The sequence below is a fragment of the Dipodomys spectabilis genome, unplaced genomic scaffold, assembly GCF_019054845.1.
Source record: "Dipodomys spectabilis isolate Male_0828 unplaced genomic scaffold, ASM1905484v1 ptg000234l, whole genome shotgun sequence".
NCBI classification, from domain to species: Eukaryota; Metazoa; Chordata; class Mammalia; order Rodentia; family Heteromyidae; genus Dipodomys; species Dipodomys spectabilis.
Window position 1 is genome coordinate 20,477,834 of NW_024870911.1, and position 12,314 is coordinate 20,490,147.

General features: G+C 47.2%; 1 long non-coding RNA gene across 1 annotated transcript; it reads left to right on the forward strand.

Moving 5' to 3' along the window:
* The first annotated feature begins 9,093 nt into the window (after positions 1–9,093).
* Positions 9,094–11,608, forward strand: LOC122124363. The gene is made up of 3 exons (XR_006150527.1): positions 9,094–9,258; positions 10,137–10,215; positions 11,043–11,608. It is a non-coding gene; the product is annotated as an uncharacterized LOC122124363 (long non-coding RNA).
* Positions 11,609–12,314: the final 706 nt, after the last annotated feature.

Below are 12,314 nucleotides of genomic sequence, written 5' to 3' on the forward strand. Positions count from 1 at the left end.
TAGTGGCTTTTACCTGTAATGCAAATTACACAGGAAGTTGAGATCTGATGATCACAGTCAGAAGCCAGCCCAGGGGCAGGAAAGCGCATGAGACGCTCATCTCCAGTTAACCACCAAAAAGCCATAAGTGGAATGCAGTTCAATACTAGAGTCCTAGGTTTGAGCAAAGAAAACAAAAACAACAGGAAAAAAAAAAAACTAAGCTTAGGGACAGTGAGCAGGCCCTGAGTTCAAGCTCCAGGACCAGAAAACAATTGCTATGCCTGTTATTACCAGAGAAGAAACTGAGTTTTGGAAAAATTAAGTCAATTCTTGAAAACCACCCTGTTAATAAATGGCAGAGCACAACTTGTTTTCAAACACTGGCCCTTGGATTCCAAAGCCTGCAGTTCCCAGTGGCTCCCAATGACCAGGGGCTGGCCTCTCCTGCAAGGGTCAGGACTGAGGCTAACAAACCTGTCACACCCTCTACCACCTGTGACCTGATGTTCCCCAGGTGAGCAATGTTTTCTTAAAAGAATAGGAGGAAAGTAAATAAAGAACCAGCTAAGACAGTGTCTCCCTCTTCCAAAGCTAGCATACCAGTATTGTGTCTCCCCCACCTGCCCCCTAGTCTCTGTCCTGGGTTACCTCAGTGTGCAACTTTGTGGCCATTAAATAGAAGAGAAGAAAGTTTGAACTAGGCATGAAATATTTATCAGTTAATTACAATATGCAGATTCTTATTCCTAGGGAGTGATTTATCTTTTTGAAAATATAGGAAAAGATCCTAGAAACTTGTATCCTAATTGCTTGGTCTATTATTAAGCAACCAGGTAGAAACTCCATTTACAACAGATCTACACATTTTCCCACTAGTGAGGGTAGCTGCCTCTGCCACTGGGGATGTAGAGACTGCATACTTTTCTGATGAGGAGGCCTGTAAAAGGTCTAGTTGTCCATTCCCCTGTCTCCTTTTGGGGGTGTCCCAAGTGGACACCTTGAGACTATTAGGATTTCTAGGTCCTAATAGGTGGAGGAAATGGAAAGGATGAAGAGTTTGAAGTTCTAGGATCTCAAGAACTCATCCAAAGGACACACCCCCACCCACTGAGACATTTTATGTTCCATGGTGGAAAGATGTTCTCAGTTCCTACGGCTACATCTCAGCCCCTTAGCTGCACATTAGCCCTGAGCCAACCAAATTAGAATCTTCAGGAGGTAGAGCCCAGGTATCAGGGTTTTTAAAAATTCCTTAGCCTGGAGTCCATGGCTCATGTCTGTAATCTTGTTACTCAGGAGACAGACATCAAAAGGATCTTCCTTCAAGGCCAGGCCAGAAAAAAATCTCTTAAGACACCCACCCTCTCTCCTCTCGCCTACCATCTCAACCAATTACTGGATGTGGTAGCACACATCTGTTGTTGTAACTAGAATAGGAACCTGGGTCCAGGACAGTGAGGCACCAAAGCAAGACCCTAAGAAATAACCAGATCATACCAGGTTTCAGTTGGTTCATACTTATAATCCTAGCTGTTCAGGAGGCTGAGCTCTGAGGATCATGATTCAAAGCCAGCCCAGGTAGGAAAGTCTCTGAGACTCCTATTTCCAATTAACCATCCAAAAGCAGAAGTGGGACTATGGCTCAGGTGGTAGAGCACTAACCTAGAGAGAGAAAAAAAGGCTCATGGACAGTGACCAGAACAAAAAGGGCTGGAGACTCAAGCAGCAGAGCACCTGCCTAGCAAGCTCAAAGCACTGAATTCAAACTTGGGTATCCTGCCTAAACAAGCCTCCTCTACTGGTTCTGATACAGCGTAAGTGGAGACTCCCTGGGGCTGAGTCAAGAACAAGGAAACCTTCCTGGTAAATGAGCCCTGTTTATGTGTAAAGAGATGTCATTTTTATCCTACCTTCTCAGGTACTATAGGAGGCAATTCCTTAGCGTTTATTGGAATCCGAAGAGCATCTCTTTCCCTCTATAGAAGAAGCTTTTCATATTAATAACTCCCATTTATCAAGCCCCTGCTGAATGCTTGGATCTATGCAAATAAAATTTAATATGATCTACACACCAACTCCATAAGGCCAGTGGGTATGTCCATTTTATGGATGACTCAGAGAGGTTAAGTAATTTGCCCATGCTTGTACAATGGAAAAATGTCAAAATTTGGGATCTGAAGTCATGGTTTTCATTTGTTTGTTTTGGTGCCTAGTACTTGGGCTTGAACTCAGGGCCTGAGTGCTATCCCTGGTTTTTGACTCAAGGCTGGCACTCTACCATTTAAGCCATAGCTCCACTTCTGACTTTTTGGTGGTTAACTGGGAATAAGAGTCTATCAGATTTGTCTGCCTAGGCTGGCATCAAACAGCAATCCCTAGATCTTAGCTTTCTGAGTAGCTAGGATTACAGGCATGAGCTTCTGGCATCTGGCTGATTCCAGGCTTTTAAACCACTGCCTCCAAGTTTCTCTAGACTGGAAGGGCTTCAAAGCCACTCGGTGAAGGGCTTCAAAGCCACTCGGTGAAGGGCAGAGGAAATAGTAAGGGAAAGAGAAGTCGTGAGAAATGTAGGAAGGAGATGGGGGTTACAAGCGGATGGGGCATGGAGAAAGGAATGGTGGGGGAGTAGGAGAAACTGCAAAGGGTAGGTGGGATATGGGGATGGATGAGGTACCTGAAAGGAGGTGGGATGAGTGGGAGGGCAGAAGGGAATCTGGAAAACCATGGCTGTGGAAAAAGCTGGGGCTAGAGGCCCAAGAGTGGGGGCTGGCAGGCTGAAGACCCTGCACATTGAGTAGTGCCCACTGTGGACCGGGTGGCTGGAGACTGGGGGGGGGAGGTCTGTCAGAGGAGGGGTCTTTGTGAGCCTCCCAGTGAGGAATGCCCCGCCATGAATACTAAGGGCAAGAAGAAGAGAAAGGGCTAGAGGGGGCTGGGTGATGTTTAGCTGCTGGGGTGATTAATGGGGGTGAACGGAGGGTGAAACTCAAGCCCTTCGAGCAGAGATGGTAGGGAATGGTTACCCAAGAACAACAGTGCACTGTTTCATTGGGAAAGCCAATGTCCAGAGGAGGGATGAGAGGGGAGGGCACAGTTCTCTCCCCTCCCCCCTCCCTCCGCACCGTCTCTTTATTTCCCATCAGGCAGTACATTAAATTATACTAGCCAGCTCCAAGGAATCTCTTGATGAGTTTTCTACCTGCCTCTTGGTTTATAGGAAGACCAAAGGATGCTGGGGTTAGCCTAAGGGAAGAGCAGGTGAATTTGGGGATGGAGGTGAGATGATTCATGGGCCACACCATTAGTGTGGGAGTCAACGCAAGGCTATACTGGTGGGACACTGGCACTGGGCGATGTATAGCGGTTCAGATGCATGGGTTCCCAAATGTTTAAAGAGGTTGTTTTTTTTTTGTTTGTCTTTTTGGTTGGTTGTTTGGTTGATTGGTTGTGTGGCTGTGGCTGTATGTGTGCTGGGACTGGGGTTTGAACTCAGGGCCTGGGTGCTTTCCCTTTGTTTTTTTCCCTCAAAGCTGGTGCTCTACCACTTGAGCCACAGTTCTACTTCTGGTTCTGTGTGTGTGTGTGTGTGTGTGTAATTGGAGATAGGAGTCACACAGACTTTCCTGCCAAGGGTAGCTTTGAACTGCAGTCCTCAGATCTCAGCCTCCTGAGTAGCTAGGATTCCAGGTGTAAGCCACCATCAGCTAACAAGTAAAGTGTCTAAGGAAACATTTTGGGAGCACTTCTATGTATAGCTTTCCAAGATGCCTCGCCTACCCTTGACCTCCCCACCTACATTCATTTCCCCAGGGGAAGAGAAAAGGGGGAAAGAGGATGAAGAAAATTTGTTGGTGCTGGGGGAGGTTAAATGAAGGCAGGAATTCAGATGACATATCTCAGGGGAAGGAGCCATTTTCCCCCTCTGCAGGCATTTACAGGTGTGGAACATGAACAGATCCCACTTTCCTTCTCCCAGGCATTCCAAGTCATGATCTGTGTTGAAGCAAGTACTGCCCTGGTGGTATAGGGAAAGGAACATCAGAAAAAAAGCAGCAGGGGTGGGGGGTGGGGGAGGGGGAGAACAGATTCTCTATTTCTGATCATAGATTGCTTGAGTGTTATCCCTGGGAACCCTACCACTTGGCCTTCATTCCTATCTCTCCTCTGAGCTCAGCCAAGGCACTTTCCCTGACGGAATCATGCTCTCTCTCTCAATCCTTACTCTGTGTTTCCAGGAGTCAAGCCTATAAAAGCACTTTGAAATCTGAAGTGAGGGTAAAGTTGGTTGTATTCAGCACAAATACTCTGTGAGGTACAGCAGGATTTGACTAGGGATGAGGCTATCATTCAAAAATGGTCCAGTTCAAGGGCTGCCTCCAAGAGGGCCCATGGTTCCATTTCCTTGTTACAGAGGGCAGGGACTGAGACTGCTTTTCATCTCCTCGAGGAGAAAAAGTAAAATAACAGGTCTGTTAGAGAACAATGGTCACAATCAACAGTCTTAATTATGAATTAATAATTCATAATTATTTCAGAATTGCAGATAGGCACAAATCCACTGAAATAATTTCCCAAGGAAGAACACTGTCAGAGGTGGTGGGAAAGTCATTTCAGAGCAACCATTACTTCCAAAGGCCATTAAGTTCATTCCTCTGCTTCCCAACCAGAACCTGGAAGAGATTCATGAGTTTCCTTGGCCATTCTTCCCAATAACTATCTACCAGCAAGCTTCTAAATACAGCACCACACTGCTTCTTTGTCCCTCCTGAGGCCAAGGGGGGTGATCTTTTCAAATTGATCTTAGAACCTGGAGCTTGGATTTATGAGGCATCTCTGTTCTCTTCTACTTGTCCTGCTAATCTTTTAAATTTGATTCATTTTTTTCTTTCTTGGTGGTATTGGGGTTTGAACTCAGGGCCTTGAACTTGATCTGCTTGCTTGCTCATGCCTGGTGCTCCACCATTTAAGCCATGCTTCTAGTTCTGATTTTTGATTATTTTGGAGATGGAATCTATGCCTTTATATTTGATCTGTCAGGCCTCACTCAAAACACCATCCTCAGAATCTCAGACTCCTGAGTAGCTAGGATTACAGACATGTATTCAGATTGCTCTGCTACTTATTTATATGGAGCCTTTTTGGGTGTCCTAAGAAATGTGGACATCATCCTGGCTTTTCTTGTTCTCCTGTCTTCCTTTCTATGGGGATAAAGAAGCCCTCCTCAAGTGGTGGGAAGCCTCTCCAACTATATGCAGGAAGAGAAACAGGACATGCCCTTACTCTCTCATTTCCTTCTTGGATCTGAATTTGAAGGGATGTCTCTAACTTTTTATGAAGACCTCTACAGGGATGAGAGTATGGTTCAAGGGCACAGCACTTGCCTAGAACGCATGAGGCCCTGGGTTCTATCCTCAGCACTAACTTGGGATGGAGGCGGGGAATCAACATGATAAGAATGATAGAGGTAATAAGAGGTAGGGCTTGAATGGGTGGAGGCATGCTCAACAAGAGGCTCAGGTCTCTCCTGCAACCCAATACTCATCATTTCAAAAATTCCCACACCAGGGCTGGGAAGGTGGCTCAGTGGTAGAGCACTTGCCTTGCATGCTCAAGGCCCTGGGTTCGATTCCTCAGCACCACATAAGCAAAAAGAAAAAAGCCGGAAGTGGTGCTGTGGCTCAAGTGGTAGAGCGCTAGCCTTGAGCTGAAGAGCTGAGGGACAGCACCCAGGCCCAGAGTTCAGGCCCCAAGACCGGACCCAAAAAAAAAATTCCCACACCAGGGGATTTAAAGGAACTTCAAAGAGCCCCTCATCCCCTCACAGACCCCCCCCCTGCATCTCCCCTCTATCCTCTATTTTCTTTTTTGTCGTTTGTAGGGCTTGAACTCTGGGCCTGGGCGCTGTTCCTCAGCTCTTCAGCTCAAGGCTAGTGCTCTACCACTTGAACCACAGTGACACTTCGGTTTTCTGGTAGTTAGTTGAATATAAGAGTCTCATGGACTTTCCTGTCTGGGCTGGCTTCAAGCCATGATCCTCAGATCTCAGCCTCCTGAGTAGCTAGGATTACAGGCATGAGCCACTGGTGCCCCATTCCTCTCTCTTTCTTTCTCGTTCTCTCTGAGTCCAGAAAGGGAAGAAAAAATTATTTTTCTTCCAAATAGGAAAAACAGGGACTGGGAAGGTGGCTCAGTGGTAGAGTGCTTGCCTTGCATGCATGAAGCCCTGGGTTCAATTCCTCAGCACCACATAAGCAGAAAAAGCCGGAAGTAGTGCTGTAGCTCAAGTGGTCGAGCACTAGCCTTGAGCTGAAGAGCTGAGAGACAGTGCCCAGGCCCAGAGTTCAGGCCCATGACTGCCAAAAAAAAAAAAACAAAAAAAAACAAATAGGAAAAACAGCCAGGTGCCTGGTGGCTCAACTCTGTAATCCTAGCTACTCTGAAGGCTGAGATCTGAGGACTGCAGTTCAAAGGCATCCTTGCAGGAAAGTCTATGTGTCTCCTAACTCCAATTGAACACACACACACATACACAGAAGGAGAGCTGTGGCCCAAGTGGAAGAGCACCAGCCTTGAGTAAAAAAGTAAAGAAGCTAAGAGATCATGGCCAGCCCCTGAGTTCAAGCCCCAGTACTGACACAAAAGAAACAAACGAGAAATACAAACAGCATGGCACTACCTTCACCAAAAATGCTGGAAGGAGAAGGGTCCGACTGGATCTTAGATCTACTAGAAAAGATTTCCAGGTCCAATCCTACAGCCTTCCTTCCCCTTCTTTTGCATCCAATACACATGTCAACTCCAATTTACAGGATGAAAGAGAACTGGAACGCTGGGACCTACAAACACTTTGGAACCAATCTGTGGGCACAAGGTACACTTGAAGCCTAGCTTTCTAGACAATGTGATGGATAACCAGGTAAACACACCCCTGTACCCACTCCACCCAGGGCCCTAGGACAACCCATGATCCCCCCCCCCCTCCCTCCCATCAGGCCCCTCTCTGCTTTCAGTCTCAAGATCATGGCTTAGGGACTGTAAGTTACCAATGATTTGCTGGAGAAGCATGAGTTGTTTGTTTTTCAAAATGCTACTCCTTCGGCCTCCAAATAGGAGAGCTTTTTGAACCACTTCTTCCTAGATTCCCTGCCCCCTCCCCAACCCACCAATCCGATCGAGGAGAGAGGGGGGTGGGGGGAAGAGGAGAGAAAGAAAGAAAGAAAGAGAGAGAAAGAAAGAAAGAAAGAAAGAAAGAAAGAAAGAAAGAAAGAAAGAAAGAAAGAAAGAAAAGAAGGAAGGAAGGAAGGAAGGAATCCTAAATGTAAGGGGAGGGAGGTAAAGGCGAAAAGAAAACCTTCTCAACCTACCATTCTGCCCCCACCTGCAACCCCTATCCCCTCCCCCAAATTTTCCTCTCTCCCGAGTCTCCGCTCTTCTCGCTTCTTTAAAAAAAAAAAAACCCGAAGAAGAAGGAATTTTCAATAGTCCCACTTGTCAAGCGAAGACCATCTTTTAACCTTCAACAGCAGCGAAAGCCGTGTGAACTCTCGGTGAACCAAGATTGAAGTCATAAATCACGCGTACAAAGGCGGCTGCGGAGGCTGGCGCGGGCTGCTGCACCTTTAACGCTTTCTGGGGCTGACAGGCGGCGGCCCAGCTAAAGTTCACAGCGCCCGGGGAGGGCCCGCCCCCCGGCCCCCGGCCCCCCGGCTCCGGAGACCCGGTTCCCCGGCCCAATCCCCTCCCCCACCCCCCGGACTCGGCCCGGCCTGGCCAGGCCTGGGTACAGCCGCCCCGGCCTCCAGCGCTTGGCTTGCCTGCCTGCCCGCTCGGGGAACCCTCTCCCCGGTTCCCGCAAAGGGAAAGGAGGAGGATTGTTTTCACTCCCGCCAGCCGCCTCCAACCCATCTAGTTGCTGTATTTAAACAGGCAAATAGATCTGCAAGGACATCAGCGTTTAGCTTTCTTTGGTCTTTAGCATTTTCGAGAGGACCCCCAGAGACGCACCTTTTCTCTCCCCGTTGTCCTCCTCCATCTCTTGTCTACACGGGCCCAATTAACCAGATCCTCAGGGGTCCCAAACAGGTCCCAGCCACTGGCATTTAGGAACACCTAGCTGAATCACGCCATGCAATTAGATTTTCTTTTCTTTTACCTTTCCTTACTTTTTTTTTTTTTTTTTTTTTAAGAGGATTGGAATTGGGGTGTGGACTTATTTATATCCACCCAGCTACCCAACTTTCACCCCCTTGGAGAGATTATCTCCAGGCTCTGAAGGGCTGGGACTCCCTTGCCTTGGCCTCTAGGCCTCCTCCTCCTCCTCCTCCTCCTCTTCCTCCTCTTCCTCCTCCTCCTCCTCCTCTTCCTCCTCCTCCTCCTTCTCCTCCTCCTCTTCCTCCTCCTCCTCCTTCTCCTCTTCCTCCTCCTCCTCCTCCTCTTCCTCCTCCTCCTCCTTCTCCTCCTCCTCTTCCTCCTCCTCCTCCTTCTCCTCTTCCTCCTCCTCCTCCTCCTCCTCCGATCTTGGTTTTGTTTTGTTTTTCTTCCTTCCTTTCTTTTTATCCCCTCCTCCCACTGTCTTTGGTTTAATTAAAGTTCAGTGACTCCACTTGCCTCTCCTAGCATTTCTCTGGGTAAGTGGAAAGCAGACAATCCCAGCGGCCAAGGGGCAGCAGCCTTAAAGCCAGAAGGTCCTCACCTCACTGGCCTTCCTCTGCCAGCAGCAGCCTCCAGGACACAACCTCGACCTCTTTGCCTTCGCCTTCCCACAGGTGTGCCGCTGCGTCTGGGGCTCTGAACCACCTGAGCTAGCTAGGTGCTCATCTTTCCCAGACGTCCCCCCCCCTACACTTGATACACAAAGTTTGGAGGGTGGGTACATCTCAATCCAGGCAACTTGCGCCCCTAAACCTATAGCGGGCTAATCTGATATGACAAAAGCCCTTGATGGATTTGGTATATGTTAATTCACAATGCCCTTTCCTCCAGAATTTAACTATAAGTTAATACACACCGGAAACCACGCGCATACATGCTCGTTAATGGGCTTAGGTATTAGCGAGTCCTAACGATGCATACAAATGTGCTCTGTGCTCTGTAGGCCCCTCAAGATTTATGGGCCTTGAGCTCTCTGAAGCTGTAAACAAGGAGAGAGAGAGAGAGAGAGAGAGAGAGAGAGAGAGAGAGAGCAAAAGAGAGAAAGCAAAAGAGACAGGGGAAAGAGGCCTGACTCGCCCCTCCAGATTGTGGGAGAGAAGAGATTTTTCTTGCCTTGCAATCTCGGTGCGTGGGTTTTGGCTTTGGCCTAGGGGTGGTGTTCTGCCTGAATGCTGGTGTGCGTGGGCAGGGTGCTGTTTATTTTGGGGTAGGAGGATGCCTGCCTCTGACTTGCAGTGCAGGGACCTGAAGGCAGCAGGCATTGGTGGGCATGTACGTGAGTGTTGGCACCATTAGGTGTGCATTAGTGTGCGTGTGTGCACCCCACCCACGTGGGACAGGCCTCCACTTTAGGCCAGGCTGCAATTCCCAGATCCCAGTGGGGGAAAAAAAAATCTCTAACAACAATCATAACAACAACAAATAACAAAAATAATAAATAGTACTTAACAGTCCTTCTACAGTATGATAACAATAAAATGCCAGAGGAGGTATTTTCATGAGGGAGGAGGGGTGCAGCAAGAGGCACCAAAGGGAAGAGACTCCAAAGGGAAGACAAGAAATTCGGGAAGTTAGGTTTTCAAAATGCCCTTGGGGAGGGGGACTGAGAGAAAGAGCCCCTTCCCCAGACAGAATTTGCCAGTGACAAGGAGGAAGGAAAGCCACTCTCTTGCTCATTTTCTCTGGCTTTTGCTTTGTGCAAACAGAAAGGGAGCCCCACATTTGGGGATCTCTGGGAGCCCCTGTTTTAAAGAGGTGACCAAATGCACAGGGTCAGGCCGAGGGGCAGAGATGAATGGGGCATTGGCCACAGCTTCCATATGGCTGTCTGGGCTCAGAGGTGCCCCCAGGACGACCGCAGGCCAGAAGGAAAGCAAGAAAATATTTATGGCTGCTGGCAGTGGAGAAGTGAGAGTCGGAGGGCAAGACTCCTACAGGCCTCAGGGAAAGTTCCCTTCCTACGGTCTTTTCAAAAAGAAGTGCCTGGAATTCTCCTTCCCAAGCTTGGAACCGTGCGGATTTCCATAAAGAAAAGAGTGATCTCTATCCAGATTCCTGCAATGTCTACTTCATTCTCTCCAGGTAGGTTTTCAAATAATTTTATAAATTCATTTCTTCAGGGGAGGGGAGAGTCCGAGGTTTTGAGAGACGCAGGAAGTGCCCGCGGGAAAGGAAGCCGGCTCAGTCTCGGGTCTAACGAAATCCCTCTTTTAAAACAATTGTACCAAAAGAAAGAAAGAACAACTTAAAGGATAAATATAAAAGCACACATTCGCCAACTTTTTAAAAGAGAAGAAAAAGGAACGAGTATAACTGTAGTTGATAAGCAAAGGACATCTGAAAATTGAAGCTACAAACCTTTTCAGAAGTTTGGATTCTTTTTTTTTTCCAACAGCCGATGACTTGTTTGGCCTGGAGAGAGAGAGGGAGAGAGAGAGAGAGAGAGAGAGAGAGAGAGAGAGAGAGAGAGACGCTAGAGATCCACTGAGTCACACACAAAAATCCCTGAGAAAGCCCTTGGCATTTGAGCAACACGGGGTGGAGGACACCGTCTTAGCCGATCAGACAAAATAGCAATAAGATCAAATAAAACAGATTGAAAAGCCGAACGTGGAAGACAGAGGGTGCGAGGAGGTCCGGGTTTGAGTTCCAGGCAGGACACCAGCAAGATCGCTGCTCTGGCTAGGAGCTGCCTGCAGAACCCCGTAGTCCCGGCCTCTCTAGCCTCATATCCTCAATGCCGCTTAGACCCTTTTCACTTCAGGATCGGGTTCCAGTTTTCCTGGTTAGAGCCATAGGGGGCCCAAGATAGGACCAAGTGACTCAAGCCAGCTTCTGTTTTGGGGGGCTTTCATTTTTGTTTTTGTTTGTTGTTGTTTTGCTTTTTGTTTTTCATTTTTCTCACTTAGGCCTTCCCCCTTGGCCACCAGAAGACTGACCCAAGAGACTTCTGAGCTGCTGTTGGGAACTGACACTGCTTTCCACCTACTTGGGCTTAGCTTCCCCCCAAAACCCAGTGACCAGACCATCTACTCCCATTTGGGGAAGATAACAGTACCCCTGCACCTTAACTGCCCTGTTCTATGTGACCTGGCTTTCTTCAGGAATAACTTACAAAGAAGAAAGAACAGCTTGGAGCTGTGTTTACATCTAGTTCTACCGATCCATTCACATCTGGAGGCTTTATTTATAACTCCCTCTATAACTCTCTCTGTTTGTGGGCACTGGTGGCTCTATTGACAGGCTGATGTCTACAAAATATTGCTCTATCTCTAACTGTACCTAAATGTGCTGCGGTTGTATTTGCAGATTTATGCCTGAGGAAGATATAATTATTTCCATTGTATTTGTGCATATACAGTAGTTATAGGAACAGATTTATATATGGTAAAAAATATACGACTCCCTTATAGCCATCCAGCTTTATGGACATTTGATATCCTGACAGATTTATATCTCTCAGCAGCTATATAGATAAATGTATATCGTTACAATTATGTATCAGGAGATATATACTTATTGATTGTGATATAGAGTTGTTAGAGTATTTGCTTCAAGCTGTATATGGCAATGGAAACATTTCTATATTATTCTCACTATATGCAGACATATCTATTTATAACCACATAGTTATAAAAATAGACTTAAGTAATTATAGTCCTATATGCATGTGCTGCTATCTCTCTCTAGAGTTATAGACACTTTTGAATATAACTCTATAGAGATATCCGTATGTATATAAGGTGTAATTATCTCATGATGTGTGTGCTTTGGGACTTGGGCCAGTCTATCTCTGAACAGACATATTTATGTGGAGGGCCTGGGAGAAACTTGTTCACAGAAATAACTGAAAAGCTCTACCTGGCCATCTAGGAAGCTAGCTAGCAAAGTTCTTCATTCAGAAAGGGATGGAATTACACACGGGTAAAAACAGAGCATAGGAGGCATTCAGGAAGGGCAGCAAATGGTAGGTGATTTCCGACACTGCTTAGGCCAGGAGGAACAGAAGAAAAAGAAAACCACGCAGGCACACGCTAGAAGGCAAAAACTGGTTTTGTGAGAGTCTGATGCAGACAGGTAAGACCTGGGAGCTTATAGAAGTGGGGGGGGGCAGTGAATAGCCCTATCTCCTATCTCCTCACCACCCTAAGTACCCTCCACTAAACCAGCCTAGTAGGAAG